We start from the raw sequence: 23,281 nt of genomic DNA, 5'->3' as shown, positions 1-23,281 counted from the left end.
GACTGAAAAAGAAATTTTTGGATATGTACTCTATGGAATACTACACAGCAGTAGAAAAAAAAAGGAATCCAGTCATTTGCAATAAAATGGATGAATCTGGAAAACATCAGACTTAGTGAAATAAGCCAGTCCCAAAGGGACAAATATTATATGTTCTCCCTGATCTGTGACAACTAACAGAGCATTTAAAAGAAAACTTGTAGAAGTGCAGTTGAGACTGTGAGAAGCAATGACTTAATCAGCCCCTTGTCTTGACTGTTGAGGAACAGTTTATTATTGTTTTACTTTTTCTTTTTCTACTTAATACCATTGGTTGAACTCTTTACTTAACACAGAATTATTCATAGGTGTTTAAATCCAATTGAAAATTGATCCCAGTAAGACAGGAAGGAGATGTACAGTTCGGCACATGTTCCCACAGACTTACCCCTAAGGGTAAAGCTAAAAACTTGCCATGGGACTCCAAATCCCATTAAGTTTTCAGATACTAATGCCATCTTACATGTTAAAGTGATCATTTTAAGTGTGTAACTGATCATATAAATAGGAATAAGTGTCAAAGGAATCACATAAATAAGAGAAAGTGTCTGCTAATAATAATAGATAGAATTAAAAAGAAGAGAATGATCCAGCATGGGAAGCAGGCCATACAGTAGACTCATAGAATGCCAAAGGCCCTAAACAGCACTCTGACCTCAGAATCAGCCCTTAAGGCATTTAGATCTGGCTGAAAAAGCCCATGAGAACATTTCAGGCATGGAGAGCCAAGACACTGTGGCAAAAATGGTCTACATGAATGATCTCTGTGAGTGAGACCCCAATGGAAAGAAGGGGCCATCAAAGAAGGATGTGCTTTCCTCTGAAGGGAGGAGAGAACTTCCAATTTGCTTATGGCCCTATCTGAATACTGATGGGATTTTTGGACTCAGAAGGCTTCCATAGCCTTGGAAGCTCATGACAAGAGCCTTGGGTGGTCACTGACATCATAAATAAGAGTGCCAATTGTTAAATCAACAACAGGAGTCACTCTGCACTAGCTGCACATGTAGGACCTCTGTCCTTAATGAGTTGTACTATGAGAATTAATGGTAAAACTTGTCTTCAAGCATACTCTATACTTTATGTATCTTGTGGGTGCAAACTGTTTAAATCTTTACTTAGTATAGAGTTGATCTTCTGTATATAAAGATAATTAAAAATGAATCTTAATGAAGAATGGGATGGGAAAGGAGTAGGAAGTGGGATGGGAGTGGGGGTGGGAGGGTGAGTATGGGAGGAAGAATTGCTATATTCCTAAAGCAGTACCTGTGAAATTTGTATTTATTAAATAAAAGCTAAAAATAAAAAAGTAAAAAAAAAGTTTAAAAGATCTATTTTATGAAGTTTCTATATACCCACTACAAGGGACCATTGTACTGAGTCTGGAAGAAAACAAAGCAAAGGTCATTTGGATGGTAAAACAGTTATAAAGAGCAGTCTTTCTTATGTTTGTTGGGCTGGTAGTGAGTGCCATGAAACACAGTTTGAAACCTCTGTACATCTAGTAACAAAAATATGCCTTGGTTAGGACTTCCTTGTTATGGTGGTTTATGAAAACTCATACTTTTGACTTTGTCTAGAACTTTACTTCTTGTCACCTACCACCTTGATGAATTACCAGCCACAAGAATAATGTTTGAGTCCTGTTCACCTCATCCTCTTGGGTTTAATACAGAACACAAATATAAGTGCTTTTCTTAGATCAGCTGATTCCATCCAGTGCCAGGCAGTGAGTGGGGATGTTTCCTTTTATCTCACTAATATAGATTGTTATGGCCTTGTTGCCTGTTGCTTGTTTAGTAATACACCTTTTCTTCCAATAATACAGCACTGATAGATCATCAGCCTTTTTAGTATGCAAATGAGATTTACTACTATCTAGTCTCTGTTGTTCCTGCATGAGAATCACTGAAGCCTTTGTTTAAAGGCTCATGTCTAATAGGTTCACCATGACATGGAAAATGGTGACTTTGTCTTGTTATCAGTCACTTGACTTGGAGATCCTCCTTGGTCCTCCAGTTCTATCAGGCAAACAGACTCCTTCACCACTTACAGCCTCTACCTTGCTCCTCTTGAAGTACTCTCTTCATTGCATTGAGAATGTTGGAAACATGTGGATCAACTTGGCACCTCAGGGGCCATGCAATGAGGGTTAGGCTAACATTGGGACCATTTGTTAACTATAGGATGGGAATTCCCTAGCTTAAATTTGGATTCTCCTATTTAGTATAAAAAATGAATGCCTATTTCTTCCCCTTTGCTACTGTTTTTCTTTGTAAAACACTGCCTTCTAATGTTTATTTTTATAATTCCTATCATGTTAAAACATCTGGCCTTTGTATAGCCAAAATATACACACACGTTAATCCAGCCATATTGTTTTGTGCCTGCTTTTTAAATTTTGAAATAAAATACACCCAACGAAAAAGATACATAACGATCAAAAAATGTAACAAAAAATGAGATCACATGCAAGTTAGCAACAATAATTTCCAAGTATTTGGGAATTATGTCAACCAAGAATACACAAGACTTTTCTAGAAAAGTTTTGAATGTCTAATAAATGACATGAAAGACATTTAAATAAATGGAAATATATTCCATGTCCTTGGGTGGCACAGAATTGATGGGTCTCCAGTCCTCACAAATTATTTTATGAATTCAAGGCAATATTAATAAAACTCCTGCAATAGCTTTTTGTCCCTACAATGAAATATCTGAGAAAAGCTAATGTTCAAATCTAAGATCTGGTGAACCCATGGGTGGGGCACCTGGGGAAGGATCCCAGGGCGAGCCAGAAAGGGGGCTGGGCTGCTTCCTGTTTGGGCTTTTGGAATCAACCCTCTCGAAGAATTACTTCCTGAGGGCACGCCTCAGTGACCTAAGAACCTCACACTAGACCCACCTCCTAAACACTGGAAGTAGACTGAGGAGATCTTGAGAGCAGATGGCAAATTCTTAAAGGGCTAATGTGAGTAGTTTAAATGGCTTCAACTTATTACGCATGTTTTAGAAAATTAACTAGAACTCATAGGTGCTTTAAGAAAGAAAATTTTGGCTTAATACAAACACAAATTTTCAAAAAGTCAAGAAGTTTTTGAAAATGTTATCTGAGATCAACCCTTGGGACATTCGGATCTGGCTAAAAGGTCCATGAGAGTCTCACAGGCATGGAAAGCCATGACACGGTGGCAAAAAAACAATCTAAATGAAAGATCCTGGTGAACAATACCCCAGCAGAAGGAACAGGCCATCAAGGAGAGAGGCGCCTTTCTCTGAAGGAAGGAAGGAACCTCCACTGTGATACGACCTTGACTAAACAAGTTCAGAGTCGGTGAACTCAAGGGGCTTCCATAGCCTAGACAGCTCATAGCAAGAGTCTCGGGTGATTGCTGATGTCATAAATAAGAGTGCCAATTGTTAAATCAACAATGGGAGTCACTGAGTACAGGCTCCCCATGTAGGATCTCTGTCCTTAATGTGTTTTACTATGAAACTTAAAAACAACACTACTAGTCGAACAATGCCCTATACCTTGTGCAGTTGTGTGAGTGCAGCCTGTTGAAATCCTTGCTTAGTGTGTACTAAGTTGATCTTCTGTATATGAAGGTGATTAAAAATGAAACTCGATGAAAGGCGGGATGGGAGAAGGAGTGGGAGAGGGGAGGGCCGCGGGAGGAAGGGAGGGTGGGGCAGGGAGCCACAATAATACAAAAGTTGCATTTTGTAAATTCACATTTATTAAATAAAAAAAAAGAACTTATGGGGGGAAAAGCCATTGTAATTCATAAACTGTACTTTGGAAATTTATATTTATTAAATAAAAGTTAAAAAAAAAAAAAGAAAATGTCATCTGAGGTACTAAGTGTCCAATTGGGGATACCCATCTAGAAGGATGCCCATCTAGAAACTGAATGGCTTGGTTAAAAGGAGAGTCCATGTGTCCCAAGAACCATTCATTCCTTAAATATGAAAGCTCTAGGCAGTAAGATTTGGCAGTAATAAAAATGACAGTCTCTACCAAAAAAATCTATATCTATATATCTATATCTATATCTACACCCACACACACACATACACACACAATTTAAGAGTCAGGCATTGTGGCATAGCAGGTTAAGCCACCATTTGTGACACCTGCATCCCATACCAGAGTGCTGGCTCAAGTCTCTACTAATGCATCCTGGGAAGTGCTGGTGATGATTCAAGTGCTTGGGCCCTGCCACTCAAGTGGGAGACACAGGTGGAATTCCTGGCTCCTGGCTTTGGCCTGGTCCAGCCCTGACTGTTGAAGGCATTTGGAGAGTGAATCAGTGGATGGAGTATCTGTCTCTCTCTCTCTCTCCCTCTCCCTGTCTCTCTCTCTGTTGCTCAGCCTTTCAGGTAGATGAAATAAATAAGTAAACATTAAAATACAATGGCAGCAGTAGCTATTTGGCCTAGTACTGAAGATGCCTGTGTCTTATATGAGAGTATCTGAGTTGAATACAGTGTTCCAGCTTTCTGCAAATACAGACCCCGGAAGTAGCAGTGATGGGTCGGGTAGCTAAGTTCCTGCCAGCACATGAGTGATCTAGATTGTGTTACTGGCTTGTGGCTTTGGCCCCAGCCCAGCTCCAGCTGTGCAGGCAATTAGAGAGTGAACCAGTGGATGGGAGCACTCTTTCTCCCTCTCAAATAAATATTTTTAAGAATAAAATACAATATCAGATATAAATGCTTTGCAAAAATAAAGCCATGTAACAACAGGAAATGTGGGATGGTCACTGGAATCCTCCCTGAAAAGGTAACATCGAGTGAAACAAAAAGGGTTTCTGCAAGAGGAACATTCCAGGAAGGGACCAGCGTCTCAGGTGGAGAGGGAGAAAGTGACCCCCTTCTAGTGTTTTCCTGCTTTATCCACTGTGTAAGGCTTGAGACGAGCATTGACCCAAATTGAGCATCTGCCATCTAGTGTCCTGGAGCACTTGTGATCCCATAAATATCAGGTGTCCTGGATTTAAACTTCCAGCTTTACATCTGACTTCTTGGAGTTAGGACAAAGAATTTAGTGCTAAAGTATCTTGGAACTTGGGACCATGTGAATTTCCAAAGCAATTATCAGTACCTCTCCAATGGGACTTAACCAGTGACAGAGTATAGCAGAAAATGGTACAAACGTGTTTCATTGCTCCTACAAGATTTTGAGTTACATACAGGCGACATTCATGTCTCATTGACCTTTATACCAGGCACAGTACCTGAGACTTAACACATATTCAAGAAATATTTATGGAATGAATACAGTTCTAGTTTAGCAACACAAAGGATCATTGACTATCTGAATGATAAAAATGTAACAAAATACTAATAAAACTGTATTGTGGGAGTGGGTGTTTGGTACATCAGTTAAGAGGCCGTTTGAGATGACTGCATCCCATATCAGAGTGCCTGGGTTCAAGTCCTGGCTCCCTTTCCAATCAAGTTTCCTGTTCAGTGTACACCCTGGGAGGCGGCAGGTGACAGCTCAAGAGCTTACCTCTTGCCACCCATGTGGGAGACCCAGATTGAGTTCCAGGTTCCTGGCTGCAGTCTGGCCCAGCTGCATTTATTGTGTATTTGAGGGGATGAACCAGCAGATCAGATCTCTCTCTCACTCTCATTCTCTCTCTCTCTCTCTCTCCTTCCTCCCTTCTATCCCCTCTTCAAATAAGTAAAAAATTGAAAGAAAAAAAAATCCTTTCAGTATATATTGCAATGAAAATCATTAAAAGATCAACAAATCTTGATTTCTATAGTGTCGTGCACCTTTACAACACTAAGTACCTGGGTTTGAGACCTGGCTGTGCTTCCAATTCCAGCTTCCTCCTAATGCAGACACTAGGAGAGGGCAGGATTGGATCTCTGCACCTACTTGGGAGACCTGGATTGTGTTCCCATCTCCTACCTTCAGCTCAGTCCAGCTCGAGTTTCATTAAATTCTGTAACAGTGTTAGCATTTGGCCTTGTATCCATGGATTGGATTTTTTTTTTATTTGACAAGTAGAGTTATAGACAGTGAGAGAGAGAGACAGGGAGAAAGGTCTTCCTTCCGTTGGTTCACTCCCCTAATGGCCGCTACGGCCGGAGTTGCACTGATCTGAAGCTAGGAGCCGGCTGCTTCCTCCTGGTCTCCCATGTGAGTGCAGGGACCCAAGCATTTGGGCAATCCTTCACTGCCTTCCCGGGCCACAGCAGAGAGCTAGACTGGAAGAGGAGCAACCGGGACTAGTACCCAATGCCCCGACCGGGACTAGAACCTGGGGTGCCGGTGCCGCAGGTGGAGGATTAGCCAAGTGAGCCATGGAGCCCCCTCCATGGATTGGATTTGATGAGTTACCTTAAGAGCCTTGCAGCCTTCCTGTTGGTTTGTGGGGAAATGATATTTTCATTGTGACCATCAGTTTTCAAATGAATCTTAGAGCTTGCTTGTGTTCATTAACTATTTAGTATACTTTTGTCTTTAGTAAAGAGTTTTAAAATATTCATTTAAAAATCTGTTCCAAAAGAATTTTCATGATTATGTTTGTTCTTACCCATGCAGATTGTAATTATGCAGTAAATTTCCTTTTTAAAAAGTGACAGATTTTCAGAATTAGAAGTGATTTAGTAGCAGTGCAATATAGAGATCTCTTGCAGCACCCCTGACCCACTAATATTCTGTGTCTGAGAATATCTGCTGCAAAAGAAGAGTTCTGTCCATTGAAATTTTTGCTTTGAAAGTACAAACAGATCACTGTGTGTTTATTGAATGTTGACTGGGTTCCCAGCACAGCGTTACGGGGAATACAGCTTAATTTAAGGCTCCATCTCTGCCCCCAAGAAGCTAAAGGAATATTGCAGAGGCAGAATAGCTGTTGATTCGTTCATTTCATCACTTCATTCTGTACATGTTTTAGACACTCTGCCAAGTTCTGATAACACAAAACCTTGGCCTTGGTCCTGAAGATGTTTAGACTGTTGCAAAGATAAAATTCATATACATCCTCCTAAAGCATGTCATTGCTATAATGGGTATATATAAAGTGAAATGGATGCAAAGGAGGAAAAAATAGTTGTCTATCTGGGAAGGTCAGGATTCTCAATATTCTATGTAGGATGGTGATAGCAATAAGTTACACTCATGAAAAAATTGTTACAGGATGTTCCAAGGGATAAGACTTGTGAGGCAAGGCAAAATTTCATAAATACCACTGTGAAAGTTTCTAGCAAATGAGAACATTTGAATTTTTTATATAATCACTAGTACTTCTGTTTTCTAAGAATAAAGACATAGAGGATTTTATTTTTTAATTTTTAATTTTACTACTTTAAAGGAAGAAAGAATGAGACAGCGCTCCATCTACTGGTTCACTCCCCAAAGACCCACAATAACTGGAGCTGGACTGAGCTGAAGGCAGGAGATAGGAACACAACCCAGGTCTCCCATGTAGGTGCAGGGATCCAATCTTGCTCCCTCCTAGTGTCCACATTAGGAGGAAGCTGGACTTGGAAGCAGATCCAGAACGCAAACCCAAGTACTTAGATTAGGGGTGTAGTATCTAGCTTGTTAACTGGTGTCTTTGCTGCCAGGAAAAGTGCTCCCCCAGAGAGCTTTTAAAATACACACTCTCTCAGGCGGCCTCAGGCCGGTGCCACGGCTCACTAGGCTAATCCTCCACCTTGCGGCGCCGGCACACCAGGTTCTAGTCCCGGTCGGGGCGCCGGATTCTGTCCCGGTTGCCCCTCTTCCAGGCCAGCTCTCCGCTATGGCCCGGGAGTGCAGTGGAGGATGGCCCAAGTCCTTGGGCCCTGCACCCCCTGGGAGACCAGGAGAAGCACCTGGCTCCTGGCTTCGGATCAGCGCGGTGCGCTGGCTGCAGCGCGCTGGCTGCAGTGCACCGGCCATTGGAGGGTGAACCAACGGCAAAAGGAAGACCTTTCTCTCTGTCTCTCTGACTGTCCACTCTGCCTGTAAAAAAAAAAAAAAATACACACTCTCTCATCATCTAACAGCAAGTTCTCGTCATTAGCTCTCCTTCCTGACAAGCATTGGAAGTACCATCAATACTAAGATAAGCTATTTTAAACTAGATTTGGAGGGGCTGGCACTGTGGCATAGTAGTTAGTTAAGTATCCGTCTATGATGCTGGCATCCCATATGGGCACCAGTTCGAGTACCAGATATCCCACTTTGGATCCAGCTCTCTGCTGATGGCCTGATAAAGCAGTAGAAGATGGCCCAAGTGCTTGGGCCCCTGCACCCACATGGAGACCCAGAAGAAGATACTGGCTCCTAACTTCAGATTGGCTCAGCTCTGGCCATTGTGGCCATTTAAGGGAGTGAACCAGCAGATGGAAGATCTCTCTCTGTCTGTCCTTCTCTCTGTAACTCTGCCTCTCAAGTAAATAAATAAATCTTTAAAAAATTGAATTGGAATTTCCCTCTTCATGATACATTGACTTTTATTTTAAAGATTTATTCATTTATTTGAGAGGTAGAGTTACAGAGAGAGAAGGAGAGACATAGAGAGATATTCCATCTGCTGATTGACTCCCCAAATGGCTGCAATGACTGGGATGGTCCAGGCCAAAGGCAGGAGCCAGGAGCTTCTTTCGGGTCTCCCACGTGGGTGCAGGAGCCCAAGCACTTGGGCCACCTTCTGCTGCTTTCCCAGGCAGTTGGGAGCCGGTTCAGAAGTGGAGCAGCCAGGACTCAAGCTGGCAGCCATGTGGGATGCTGGCACCAGAGGCAGAGGCTTAACCTACTATGCCACAGCGCCAGCCCCAATATATTAATTCTTAAAGGCTATTAAGATTCTTTGCACAGCTGCCCAAAACTAGGGCTCTGTGACCTTAAGTTCAAATACATTGGCTTGTTATTTAGGAGTTTGATGTTAAATTTTATAATGTAGGTACTAGATATTCAACTCAGAAATGCTTAATGCAAGATGAAACAGAGATTTTCCTTCTGGAACAGTGATGTGCATGATTATATTCGTTAATCAATTTTATATTTTTAGAAATGCTTCATTATCAATCACAAATCCTTTATCTAATAAACCTCAACCATCTCATCATCTCACCTTGTATGCTTACTGGACATGCAAAATGTGAGTTTTATTTTTACATTTCATAAGTGCAGCTAGATGTATTCAATTGAATAAGAAAAATGAAATTTCACCACAAAACCTGAAATAGAAAATATGGATTTTCTCAGATGCTTTTAGTATGCCTTTAGGTAAAACATATAGCTTTTTGAAACCCCAGTTTTTTAAGATGAGCAGGATAGTCATCTCTGTTTCATCAATTTATTATTAGTATTGCCCAAAAGAAAATCATGCTAAGATAGCATAAGATATCTTCTCTTCAGGTGGGGCCTCTGTATAGTCACCAGTGTGGTTAGTGCAGCCTCTAGCAAACACATATTGGGAGACATGTGGGAAGTACGGCCATGTATCCAATTCCTCCCTGCCATAGCTCCTAGCACACCTCTCCCGGAGGACTCTGCAAGAACCACAGGGACACAGACAGAGGACAGGGCAGTCAGGAGGACATTTAATTAAGGCTGAGGCTCTGCCGCAACCCTCAGTAGCAATCTCCTGATGAGCTAGGGCAGACCTCAGATAAGTAATGAGAATTCCTTTGCCTTAGCTCTGAGGATTCTCCATAGCTGGTCCTGTGGGCAGAGAAGGGGATGAAGAAAATGCCTTAACCTTTTTCCTACACCTTGACCTCTGCCATGCTAAGGGCAAGCAAAGGGGAATCCAGGCCAGAGAGACAAAGGGGAGAGGGAAGGAGGAGGTCGTTTTATTATTGATTCTGCCCAAAGCTTGGCTGAGCTGACCTCAGGCTCTCCACCAGCTTCCAAGAGAAAGTCAGTTCCAGGGCCGGTCTGTGCTCAGGCTTCAAGGAAGACAGACTTCGCTTGACGACCCCCATCAGAAGAGAGAGGCCTAACAGACGGATGCCAAGGGAGAGCCCCACCACTTGAACCCCGAGGGTTAAGCCTGTGACAGAAAGGTTCAGTGCTGTCCCTGAAAGGCCACCGTCTCTGCCAGCCCTGTTCTGCCTCAAAAGAAGTGGGGAACAGCTCCCCAGAGATCAGCCATCATCTGGATGGCTCAGAGAAAGGAAAAGTGCATAGATAAACTCCCCCTCTTAAGGTAAAAGATCTATTTGCCTGGAATGCATGGAATCTTTCTTATTAAAATTCCTGGTATTTCTGGAGTCCAAATCATCTCAACTTCCAAAAAGCAAAACTGAAAAAAAATTGTCTTACCGCCCAGCACACAGAAATGACTAACAATTCCTGCAACTGCGGCCTCACCTGCAAGTCTTTGTGACGTCAGCAACACCAGAGATTCCTTCACACAGAGCGGACAGCAACGTGGCAGCCAGCCTCCCTTCGCTGGCTGAGCACAAGAGCATATTATTCTTCACGGCTCATGCTAAGTGTCTAAAACAGTCATCATTTCTGAAAAATTCCTTTAGAAGAGATTTTTATCTATTTGGATGCTTCCAGTATTTAGAATTCTGTATCTCTGGGCAATCCAGAGGATTTCTATTTCTCTTTGAACTCTCCCAATTGCTTTTATCCTACTTCTGCTCACAGATTTGGTGTAAATTATGGGCTGTCTAGAGATAAGGCTGCTGAGTTCAGAACCAGGATTTCAGTGGTTGGATGTTGCTTCCAAAAAGGACTGTCTGGTGGGCTGGCACTGTGGCATAGTAGGCTAAGTTTCCGCCTGCAGCGCTGGCATACCATATGGGAGCTAGTTTGAGATCCAGCTGCTCCTCTTCCAATCTAGCTCTCTGCTTATGGCCTGGGAAAGTAGTGAAGGATGGCCCAAGTGCTTGGGCCCTGCACTCATCTGGGAGACCAGAAAGAAGCTCCTGGCTCCTGGCTTCCGATCAGATGGGCTTGGCTCTGGCCATTGTGGCCATCTGGGGAGTAAACCAGCAGATGGAAGACTTCTCCCTCTGTCTCTCCCTCTCTCTCTTTCTCTCTCTCTCTCTCTCTCTCTCTCTCTCTCTCACTCTGCCTCTCATATAAATAAATAAATAAATCTTTAAAAAAAAAAAAAAGGACTGTCTCTCTCACCATCTGCACCCCAACCCCCAACCTTTATCCCCTTATACTTCTCAAGTAAATTAAATAAAAATAAGAAGGACTGGACATTTGGCTACTGGTAAAGAAGCCAGGGAGGACAGCCATATCCTACATTTGAGTACCTGGGTTTAATTCCTGGCTGTAGCTTCCTGCCAGTGTAGACCCTGGGAGGCAGCTGTGGTGGCCAAGTAGTTAGGTTCCTGCCACCTGCATTGGAGGCCTGCGTTGAGTACCCAGGTCCTGGCTTTGGCCTCAGCCAAGCCCTGGTCACTGTGGACATTTGGGGAGTGAATCAGCAGATAAAAGCTTTCTCTCTCTTCTCTGTCTCTCTGCCTTTCTGCCTCTTAAGTAATGTTTTCAATCTTTTTAAAGAGATTTATGTATTTATTTATTTATGTTCTGCATTTGAAAAGCAGAACAACACACAGAAAAGGAGAGACACAGAGAGAGAGAAACTTCCTATCCCTTGTTTCACTTCCCAAGTGACTACAACAACCAGGGCTGGACCATCCCAAAAGCTAGGAGCCTGGAACTCCATTTGGGTCTCCCACATGAGTGACAGAGGCGCAAGTACATGTGCTATCTTCAGCTGCTTTCCCAGGCATATCAGCAGGAAGCTGGACTGGAAGTAGAGCACCCAGAACTCTAAAGGGCACTTCTATATGAGATGCTGGTGTTGAAAGCACCAACTTAACCTGCTATTCCACAATGCCATCCCTTTTCCATAATTTTTATATCCATTGAATATTCTCATGTGATTTTTACTCTGAAGTGTATGCCTCCCAATTAAAGCTTAAATTGCCATGGGTCAAATAATTCTCTGGTCCAGCTGGCCTATGGAAAAAAGTCATGAAGTAAAATAAAATGACACAACTTTGAATCTCACCTATCCCCTCATTTTTTAATCATTTTTCCCTAATTCCTTGTTTGTCCTGGATTGGAAAATAGGGGAATAAGTACAATGTAGATGTAGTTAAGACACAGAAAATTAAATTACCACTGATGGCTGGAAAATCTCGGGCTAACCAAGAATTTAAAAAACTAACATTGTTAGTTTGTTTCATCAACAATGATAGTTTGATTGTCGACATTGATAATATGTATTAATATCCTTACCATCTGAGAAATTTGTTAGTATTTACAGTGGTAGCAGATTTGTATTTACTAAGCATAATATCAAAATGTAAGCACAGGTTGGCGCCGCGGCTCACTAGGCTAATCCTCTGCCTGCGACACCGGCACACCAGGTTCTAGTCCTGGTCGGGGCGCCGGATTCTGTCCGGGCTGCCTCTCTTCCAGGCCAGCTCTCTGCTATGGCCCGGGAGTGCAGTGGAGGATGGCCCAAGTCCTTGGGCCCTGCACCCGCATGGGAGACCAGGAGAAGCACCTGGCTCCTGCCTTCGGATCAGCGCAGTGCTCTGGCCGCAACGCACTGGCCACAGTGGCCATTGGAGGGTGAACCAATGGTAAAAGGAAGACCTTTCTCTCTGTCTCTCTCTCTCACTGTCCACTCTGCCTGTCAAAAATAAAATAAAAAAATAAATGTAAGCACAATCCTAATGTGCTTGTGGTGGGTTTGTTGTTGTTGTTGTTTATGTAGAAATAAACCAACAGTGCCTCCCAAACCTGACACTCTGTGCATCTTCCATGAGTGAGTGCTTACCTGTTTTGGGAGTCACCAGGCTGACATCCCTTGGCAATGTGGCGGATGTGTGAAGTGAATGGTTTTGTCCCAGGGGAGAGCAGATAGCTCCAAGCCAGGTATTTCTAATGTTCCCTGCCTGGAATGAATGCTTGCTCTTGCCTTTGCCCTGGCCCTGTTCCCCTCTTGGGTGGGGCAAGCATTTCTTTTTTTGACTCACCTCAGACTAACTGCCAGCCCTTTCGTGACAGGCAGTGAGAGCCACGCACAGTGCCTGCCTTCGGGAGTTCACTGGTCCTTCTGCTTCCTGCAGTGACTCAGGGCATCGGGCAGTGACTCTCCGGTGTGTAACCCTTCTGCCGCAACAGTGCATTTAGTGTTCCTCCAGAGTGGAAGTGTCTGATGCTGAATAACTCCGGAAGGCTGCCTTGGTGTTTGATGTTTTATTATGCATCAATGAAACCTATAGGAAAGGTGCCATTGTTATACTCTACCACTGCGAATTTCTTAAAATCAAAAATCCAAGCTTTAGTGAACTCATCCCTCCAAACTCTTGAGGTGTTTTGTTTTGTTTTGTTTTTTGGTCCCATCCCAAACTATGGCTACCAGGGTATGGTTCTTTATTTTTTTCTTTTTCTTGTTGCTTTTATTGAAATGAGCAACCAATTTGTTTTTTAACTTTTATTTAATGAATATAAATTTCCAAAGTACAGCTTATGGATTACAATGGCTTTCCCCCCCATAACTTCCCTCCCACCCGCAACCCTCCCCTTTCCCGCTCCCTCTCCCATTCCATTCACATCAAGATTCATTTTCGATTCTCTTTATATACGGAAGATAAGTTTAGCATATATTAAGTAAAGATTTCAACAGTTTGCACCCACATAGAAACACAAAGTGAAAAATACTGTTTGAGTACTAGTTATAGCATTAAATCACAATGTATAGCACATTAAGGACAGAGATCCCACATGAGGAGTAAGTACACAGTGACTCCTGTTGTTGACTTAACAAATTGACACTCTTATTTATGGATCAGTAATCATCCTAGGCTCTTGTCATGAGTTGCCAAGGCTATGGAAGCCTTTTGAGTTCACCGACTCTGATCATATTTAGACAAGGCCATGGTCAAAGTGGAAGTTCTCTCCTCCCTTTAGAGAAAGGTACCTCCTTCTTTGATGACCCGTTCTTTCCACTGGGATCTCACTCGTGGAGATCTTTCATTTAGGGTTTTTTTTTTTTTTTTTTTCCAGAGTGTCTTGGATTTCCATGCCTGAAATACTCGAAATGAGCAACCAATTAAAACAAACTTTTGATTCCATTCTTGTGTTTATTAGTAAACACCTTAAAAGTTAGCAATTTGCTTCAGACTGGTATTTCTCTTCCTTTACTGATTGAATCTACACTTCCTCAATACACAGTGTGTTATTTTCTGGCTATCATATAAGTTTTAACATCATGATTAAAAAAGAGACCATCCTGGGGCCGGCACCGTGGCACAGTAGGTTAATCCTCCGCCTACGGCCCCAGCATCCCATATGGGCACCAGTTCTAGTCCCGGCTGCTCCTCTTCCAATCCAGCTTTCTGCCGTGGTCTGGGAAAGCAGTAGAAGATGGCCCAAGTGCTTGGGCCGCTACAACCACGTGGGAGAACGGGAAGAAGCTCCTGGCTCCTAGCTTCGGATCCGTACAGCTCCAGCCATTGCGGCCATCTGGGAAGTGAACCAGCAGATGGAAGACCTCTCTCTCTTTCTTTGCCTCTCCTCTCTCTATGTAACTCTGACTTTCAAATAAATAAATAAATCTTTTAAAAAAATAAATAAAAGAGCTAGCATCCCTTGAGTAGACGAGGAGAACCTTAAGGGCATTTCAGAGTCAGCACTGTGGTATAGCAGTTAAAGCCACTGCCTGCAGTGCCGGCATCCCTTATGGGCACTGGTTTGAGTCCTGACTGCTCTACTTCCAGTCCAGCTCTCTGCTGTGGCCTGGGAAAGCAGTGGAGGATGGCCCAAGTGCTTGGACCCCTACACCCATATGGGAGACCCAGAGGAGGCTCCTGGCTCCTGGCTTCAGAATGGCCCAGCTCCAGCCATTGCAACCATTTGGAGAGTGAATCAGTGGATGGAAGAATCTCTCTCTGTCTCTGCCTCTGCCTCTCTGTAGCTCTGCCTTTCAAATAAATAAATTTTTTAAAAATGGGCTTGTCACTAAGTGAAAGAAGCCAAACTGGGTGGAGTACATATTTTATGATTCCAACTGTATGATATTCTGGAAAAGGCAAAACTATGGAAACAGTAAAATGTCAGTGGCTGTGTGTGGGCTGGGGGCCTAGGAGAAGAGAAGGAAGAAAAGGCAGAGTGCAGAATTTTAGGGCAGTGAAACTATTCTAAATGACACTATAATGATGGACTCATCATTATACACTTCTCCAAACCCACAGAATGTACACCACCAAGAATGAACGCCACTGTCAACCTTGGACTTGGGGTGACTGTGATGTGTCCCTGTAGCTTTACAGTTGTAAAAAATGCACCGCTCTGGTCAGGACACTGGTAATGGGAGAGGCTGTACATATGTGCCGGGAGGTGGCATATTGTGAATCTCTGGACCTTCCTCTCAATTTTGCTGTGAACCTTAAACTGCTCTAAAAGTTCTTTTGCAAGAGAAGGGAAGATAGCAGGTTCTCAGCAGGCAGCAGATGATGCCACACACTTGCAATGTTGCTTTTCTATTTCCCCTGAGAGTCAAGCACCTTGCTTGACTGCGCTAGTGGTGCAGCACGTATAGCTCCCACAGATGGCTATTTCTGGGCTTGAGTGCTGACTGCCCCCAAACACGAGTGTTGGAGTAGCCAGACTTGTGGATGAGACATTTGCTAAGAATGAGAGCATTTTGATGTTCACCCCCTTTAGAGCCATCTACTCTGTTTTTTCAGTTCCTTTTCTTTCTCACCAAGGTTTCTTTTTCTTTTTTGTACTTAAAATAGTTTCAGTAAGTATCCTTGAAGCACGTCTGTACTTTCAGAGTTAATCCTACCACTGATGAGGGTCAATCTCTTGTCTTCTGAGGGTGGGTGCTTTCTTTGTCCCCTATCATCTGGTTCCTGGGCTAAGGTGCTTAGTGAAGTTGGCACATTAACTGAGAACTTGGCTATCATGAAAGCTTTCATCCCTCTACTCAGGAAAAATGAGTCTACTTCAGAAAGGAAGTGTGCCAATTCATCGTTCAGTCATCTGTCCTTCACTCTTCAATGACAATGTCTTGCTCCTGTCTCTGGAAACCACAAAGTTGTGACCCTACTATCCCCCAATAATGTATCTAAGTCCAGGAGCTACAGGACCCAAATGAAATTACACCTCTTCAAAGAGGCCTTCCTTGCTTATGCCAAGCCTGAGCTCTTGGTGTGTTTTCCACCCATTTTCCATCTACTTGATGTGCATACTGCCCTATTTGTACTCTTATTTGACTTGCAATATAGCTACTCCTGTCTCTCCAACTAGATTGCAAGTGCTTTTTGCATAAAAATATTGGTTATGCCTCTTTAATTTCCTGTGATGCTTAGCACATGCTAGCTCTTCAGTAAGTTTAAGTTGACAAAGGATGGTTTATCCCTAGTATCCCTGACCAAGCTTTGGGAATAGGTCTTTGGGATGTGTTTCCTGTTAGGTCATTCTTAGATCAGCAGAAATAACTTGTACTCTGTGAGATGGGGAGAAGTCTGGATGATCAGCCTCGGGGTAGAACCCAGGATTCATTAGTTATTTATTTGAAAGGCAGAGTTACAGAGAGAGAGAGAGAGAGAGAGAGAGAGAGAGAATCTTCCATCTGCTGGTTCACTCCAAAATGACCACAAGACCGGGGGCTGGGTCAGGCGGAATCCAGGAATTAGAACTCCATTCAGGCCTCTCATATGGGTAAGGGACCCAAGGACTTGGGCCATCTTCTGTTGTTTTTCCAGGTGCATAACCAGGGAGCTGGATTAGAAGTAGAGCAGCCAAGACTTGAACTAGTGCTCATATGGCATACTGGTGTTGCAGGGGCAGCCTAACCTGCTGAGCCACAATGCCGGCCCCACAAGTAGAACCCCTTGGTACCACCTATATTTCAATATAGGGTAAAGAATAAAGTTAGTCACCTTTGTATTGGTTCATCTCCCTTTCTGTTGCTCCACTCTACCTGTTTATCAAACCTGCCATAACTAATTTAATGCACTATCTAAAGAATACATCTGAATCACAAGTTAACGTACTTGAATGGTACCACTTCATTTATCAGGCACAGGATTTTCTCATGCAGTTTCTCTTTCTAGTTAATATAGTCAAAACTAATTTCATGTCTAAACTAAAGAAGTAATTTTAGGATTATATTTCATAGAAAAGCAACTGTATTATTGAACTTTATTATTGGGGATATAGGAAAATAAGTAGTCTCAGGTCCTGTTGGTGGGAGGTATGTAAAGGAAGTGAGCCTTTTGCAGGGAGTTCACCTTGTGTGTCACTACCAAAGCAATTCTGGTTCTTTATAATGTTAATTTATCTCAACTGATTTTTATGTTAAAAATGAAACTAGCTGGGGTGGACGTTTGGCCTGCTGGTTAATATGCTACTTAGGATGCCCAGGCCTGGAGCTCGGCTTTGAGTTCGGACTGATTCTGAGTCCGGTGTCCTGATATGTGCCCCTTGAGAAGCAGCAGTGATGACTCAGGTCCTAGGTCCTTGTCACCCATGTGGGAGACCTGGATTGAGTTTCTGGCTCCCAACTGCAACCTGGCCCAACCCCAGGGGTTGTAGGCATTTGGGAAGTGAACCAGTAGAAGATCTCTCTCTCTCTCTCTCTTACTTTCCCCTCCTCAAGTAAATAAATGGATAAATAAATTTAAAGCAGACACACTGTTCCGGAAAAGCTATAGAGTGCGAGACATATCTCAGACACTCTTCTGTTTAATACATGTAGTCATGATGAATAAAATATCAAAGGAGATAACGAAACTGCGTACATGGACCTGGAAACAAGATGAGCATCGGTGCAGAGCACGAATGGGAATACTGAGCAGGGCTGGATCGATGCTGGCTCTCATCCAGAGCTAATCCGTCACAGCCAGGAGCCCAGCTCCTGCCAGCAAAGGGAGCTAGAAATGCACCAGCTATGATAAGACAATGGATCCTGGTCACTGTTTAAAGCCAAGGCTCCCGCTCGCAAAGGAAGCTGAAAAGAAGGGCGATTAAGTGGATGCTGGAGCTGGCGGGGAGGAAACCGCATCTCGGTGCCTCCCAAGCAGGAACTGAGTCAGCTGCCGCTGTCTGCCTGCCTGGCTTGTGAGGTTCTGACACCACAGTGGGACATCAAACAGCGAAAGGACCCAGGGGTACCAGGGGGCTAGAACTGGCAGTAGGAAACTAGACACACACACACACACACACACACACACAAGAGTGACTGCAGTAAAACAGCCTCCTACTCAGAACTCACCTAGCACACTAAACACATGAAGGAAACTGTATTTAGAAAGGCTGTCAGCAACATTAGCCTCTGGAACACTGGTTTACTCACAGTGAAATTAAGTCTTGAAACAGCTGACAATAAATTTAAAATACAGATACTTGGAGTGGTCAAAGGGATAAACATAAAAAGTAGGGAGAAACAGAATGTCAAAATCTTGGAAACAAAAAGGTGAGTGAATTTTAATATAGCAAACTTAGAGTAATTAGACTGTACTCAGGTGCAGAGAGAAGTAATGAATTGAGTAAGAGTCCTGAGTTAACCAGAGCTCAGCACAGAGGACAAGAATCTCACACACATGCACGCACACACACACACAAACATGCATACATGCATGCACAAACACACATGCATACACACACATGCATGCACACACACACATACCTCTCTTACAGGAATTGTGGAAGGTTGGAGCAATTTTTGAAGCAACGTTTGGATAAATACTTGTGAAAATTCTCCAAAACTGAGGAAAACCAAGTCCTTAGTTCCAGGTGTGGAACAGAATTAATCCACATACATTGAAAATTGACATAAAATCTCAGAAACTACCCTAGAGAAAGATAGATGGCTCTCTAAAGAGCAAAATCAAACTGACAGCAGGCTCCTCATGGCAAAAAGGTCAGCCAGGAGAAAATGGAATAAGTTTATGTGCTGAAGGGAAATTGGCATCAACCCAGAATTGTGTAACTTACCAAACTTCTTTGTTCAAGAATAAAAGCAATATAGACATTTCAGACCCACAGGTATAGGGTTACCATCCACAAGTCCTTATTAAAAGAGTAATTTGGAAGTATGCATGTACTTCAACCAAAAGGAAAATAAACACAGGTAAAAGATAACAGGATCTAAAATAATCAATGAGCATATGATTTGATTGTAAATCATCACAATCAACTACAAAATGTAGGAAAAAATGTGGGTTTTGAAAGATGTCTAAGACACTCAGAACAACAAAATAAGGTAGTTCAAGGGGGTGGTTTTACAACATTCTTGGAAGAGAAGTAGGGAAACTGAAAAACTTTTAGTGTACAATTTAAAAAATTACAGGTAGCCTCTAGAAGAATAGAAATGCAGACTACATCTTCCTAACCGACTGACAGGGGCTGGGGACAGATAAGAGTTATGGGAAAAGTTATTGACGCAACAGAAGGGAGGAAGAAAGAGGGGAAAATATAAATTAACAATTTAAATCTAGAAATAAATCCAAATGTCCAAATAGGAGTAATGCAATGAATTAAGTTCACTTATAAGCAGAAAGGGATGATTAGTTCGGGTTTTAAGAAACATGTAAGGCTGGGCGGGCGCTGCAGCTCAATAGGCTAATCCTCCTCCTGCGGCGCCAGCACCCCGGGTTCTAGTCCCAGTCGGGGCGCCAGATTCTGTCCCGGTTGCTCCTCTTCCGGGCCAGCTCTCTGCTGTGGCCTGGGAAGGCAGTGGAGGATGGCCCAAGTGCTTGGGCCCTGCACCCGCATGGGAGACCAGGAGGAAGCACCTGGCTCCTGGCTTCAGATCAGCGCGGTGCACCGGCCGCAGTGGCCATTGGGGGCTGAACCAATGGAAAAGGAAGACCTTTCTCTATGTCTCTCTCTCTCTCTGTCCACTCTGCCTGTCAAAAAAATAAAATAAAATAAAATAAAAACATGTAAGGCAGATACCTAAACAATAAAATCACAAAGGTAAAACATAGAGATTAAAAAATGACCTAACCTAAAAATAAGCTGGTAGAGCAACTTTAATATTGGATGGCATTTAACCTACCCATCTTCATGAATCACCTTTTATCTAAGCCAGGTGTGTATGCATTTGAGTTTTAAAATGTGCAGATTCATGTAAGCACCACCAGAATTAGGATGCAGAAGAATCTCAACACCCCAAGGGATCTTCCTGGTGCTGAGTTTTGCCCTGACTCCCCGAACCTCTATCCCTAACCTCTGATCCCTTCTCCATCTCTGTCTGTTCTCTGTCCTTTTTTTGCAAAATGCCATATAAAATCAAACAGTATGTGAGCTTTTGAGACTGGCACAGTTTGCAATAGCAAAATTGCCTACGTGCACATCGTCATGGGAATGTCTGAAGTAAATTAGATCACAACCACAGAATGCAATTTCATGGCACTTAAAATGAAGTACAGCCCCAGGTGCCAGCGTCTTAAAGTCTTCAAGATATACCATGCAAGTAAAAAACCCAATAAATGTACCTACTGCAGGGGTAATACATAAAGTAAAATTCCATTCGTGTACTTATATATGTATATGCACAGATAGAGATCTGCACAATGTATGCAAAACTTACAGCATTCACTAAGGAATGTATAGGGTAGAAAGAGGGAGAAGGAAGACTATTTTGTGTGTTAAAAATAAATGTTTCAGGGAGTAAAGCATTTAGTCAATGCTAGTTAAGACACGTGCATCCCACATCTTGAGTACCACAGTTTAATTCCTTGCTCCAACTCCAGACTCCAGTTCCCTGCTGGTGCAGACCCCGGGAGGCAGTGACAATGGCTCACATAATTTGGTTTCTGCCACCCATGTGGGAGACCTCGACTGTGTTTCTGGTTCCCAGCTTTGGCGTGGTCCAGCCCCACCCATTGTAGTAATTTGGGGAGTGAATCAGTAAATTAGAGCTCTCTGTCTCAAACAGAACTTTTTAAAATTTTTTTAAAGAAAAGACAGATTTATGCTAGCAAAAAATAAAATACTTAGATTAAATTTAACTGTAAAAGTAAAAATCCATGTGAGGAAAACAACAGAACACTCCTGAAAAGCACAAAGTGGGGACATACATCCTGGAGAGGAAGAATCAGCAATAAAGAAGTCAGCTCTTCTTAACTTACAAATAAAAATACCTCCAGGTTTTGTTTTATTTCTTGATCTAGATTATAAAGTTCATTGTAAAAGGCAAACACAAATTTGAACACTGCTTACACTAAATACTGTTTGAGTTGTCTTTCTCCCAAGCTTGACCTTGAAGGGCTTACCGTCCTCAGTGTCCCTAATAAAATAACTGCGTGGAGGAGACACTGGATGCCTGCCTTCCCCTGAAGCCACTCGGAACTACAGGGCACTCATGTCCTGCAGGTGCCATTTATGACTCTGGCATGTGCTGGATAAGCTGGCCCTTCACTCATGTTGCTCCATCTGTCCTTTCAAGTAGTTCTCTGAGGCAAGTGCTTGGGTTTTGTTTTAACCTCAGCCTCTTGGTGTCTCATGCATACAAATGGGGACTGCTTGAAGGGGTTATCACAAGCAGGTTCTGCACTCCACTGTAGATCCTACTCCTCCGTCATCATGATGGGTGTGGTGAGTCCACCTGTCAGAAGACAAAATTACAACCAACTTAGCTGGCACTGTCATTGGCTTTTATTCACAATTCATGAATCAAGGTAGTCTTCATTCTACAAAACAGAATGAGAACTCTCACTAGGAAAAAGCAAAAGCAGAACAGTGGGTTCTGTAAGGTGAGAATAAGGAGATGGAGCAAAAGCGGGGTGGGGGGTTGGGGGGATTGCTGACTGGCTGAAATCAGATTACTTTTTGTAAGGATTAAAACAGAGAGGACTTCCTTTATGCTGACTCAAGTAGATTGAAATCTCTTTTTAGGAAAAACTGAATCCAGGTCTGCTTCCTTAAAAAACAAAACAAAAACCCAAAACATCAGCAAGAAAAAAACTGACGCATCTGCTTCCTTAAATTTTCAGTTGGACTCTATAGCATTTAGCATGAGTGGTACCATTTTGGTTTGGTCTAGGCCCTGAAGCTGGAGCTCAGTGCAACCAAATGAGCTTATTAATTTTGCTTAGCAGAACAAAAGACTGGAACACAAGCAATCACCATGAAAGCTACACCATACCATAAAAAACGTATCCACAAACATTAGTGACCTAAAATAGAATTATTTTTAAAGGCCCTAATTTCACATTGACTATTCAAGTTATTTCAGGATACAACATAAGGTATGCATACACTCCACTTGAAAATGCATCCCTTTGATGGTGTAGATTTGATCATTACAATTTTAAATATTATTTTCCTGGAGTTCAGCAGCATTGCAAGGCAGATTTGGAAAGATTGTTCCCTTTGTTAAGGAAGCTTGAGTTTTTACTTCATGTTTTTCTCAAAAATACCCTCTTCTAGAAAGCAAAAGCAAGAAATTCACTTTATTTCATGAACTGATGAAGAATATTCAAGACCCTGTTCTTCTTTGCAAAAACTGCTGTGGTATTTTCTCAACATGATTATTTGCAGATGAGAATTTATGAATCCAAATTATAGTGCGCCCATTTCTCCAATCCTTTCATCCTTTGGGTTTCTTTTTGAGAAATATTGTGTAGATATTATCACAGCCATAGAACAATTTTACATGTGCATTTTCTCTCCTCCAGGGATTCTGACTGAGAAGCATAAAGAGCATTTTACACACTTTTGCTTTTTTTAAGATTTATTTATTAATTTGAAAGGTAGAGTTATAGACAGGGAGAGGCAGAGGTAGAGAGAAATCTTCCACCCGTTGATTCCCTCCTCAAATGGCTGCAATAGCCAGAGCTGGCCAATTGGATGACAGTAGCCAGGAGCTTCTTCCAGGCTACTTGGGCCATCTTCCACTGCTTTCCCAAGCACATTAGCAGGGAGCTGGATTGGAAGTAGAGCAGCTAGAACTTGAACCAGCACCCATATGGGATGCTGGTACTGCAGGACCCAACTATGCCACTGCCCCTTTACCCACTTTTGTAATCTAGGTGTCAGCTGTTGGGATTGGACAACCTGCCCCCACATTCCTTCCAGATTCAACCCAGAGCTGTTCCCTCTGCAACTAGTGTTCCTAGTGATGAAATTCCAGGATTTGGGGTTTATTTTTTTCCCTACTCTACTCATTTCTGAGGGATTAACACCTTTTGGAAAATAGAACACTGTCTTTAGCCTCCTGGCACTGTAGCAGGCATATTTCAAGAACTGTGTCCCCATGAAGACTTAGAGGAATATGTCTTCGGTCCT

At 42.7% G+C, this 23,281-nt stretch overlaps 1 protein-coding gene and 1 long non-coding RNA gene across 2 annotated transcripts in view; one reads left to right on the top strand and one right to left on the bottom strand.

Moving 5' to 3' along the window:
- Positions 1 to 23,281, top strand: part of LRRC8C (leucine rich repeat containing 8 VRAC subunit C) — a 95,388-nt gene that overhangs the window by 63,585 nt on the left and 8,522 nt on the right. The window lies entirely within an intron of this gene.
- The window catches only part of LOC138850608 (uncharacterized), a 57,887-nt gene continuing 48,831 nt past the window's right edge, over positions 14,226 to 23,281 (bottom strand). Inside the window, exon 2 of the long non-coding RNA XR_016210936.1 lies at positions 14,226 to 21,599. This is a non-coding gene — a long non-coding RNA (uncharacterized LOC138850608). The remainder of the gene's footprint in view (positions 21,600 to 23,281) is intronic.

Source organism: Oryctolagus cuniculus, chromosome 7, assembly GCF_051225735.1.
Source record: "Oryctolagus cuniculus isolate XC-2025 breed Fujian yellow rabbit chromosome 7, ASM5122573v1, whole genome shotgun sequence".
In the NCBI taxonomy this organism is placed as follows: domain Eukaryota; kingdom Metazoa; phylum Chordata; class Mammalia; order Lagomorpha; family Leporidae; genus Oryctolagus; species Oryctolagus cuniculus.
Note: the sequence above shows the minus strand (reverse complement) of the source record. Positions and strands in the feature narration are given on the sequence as shown.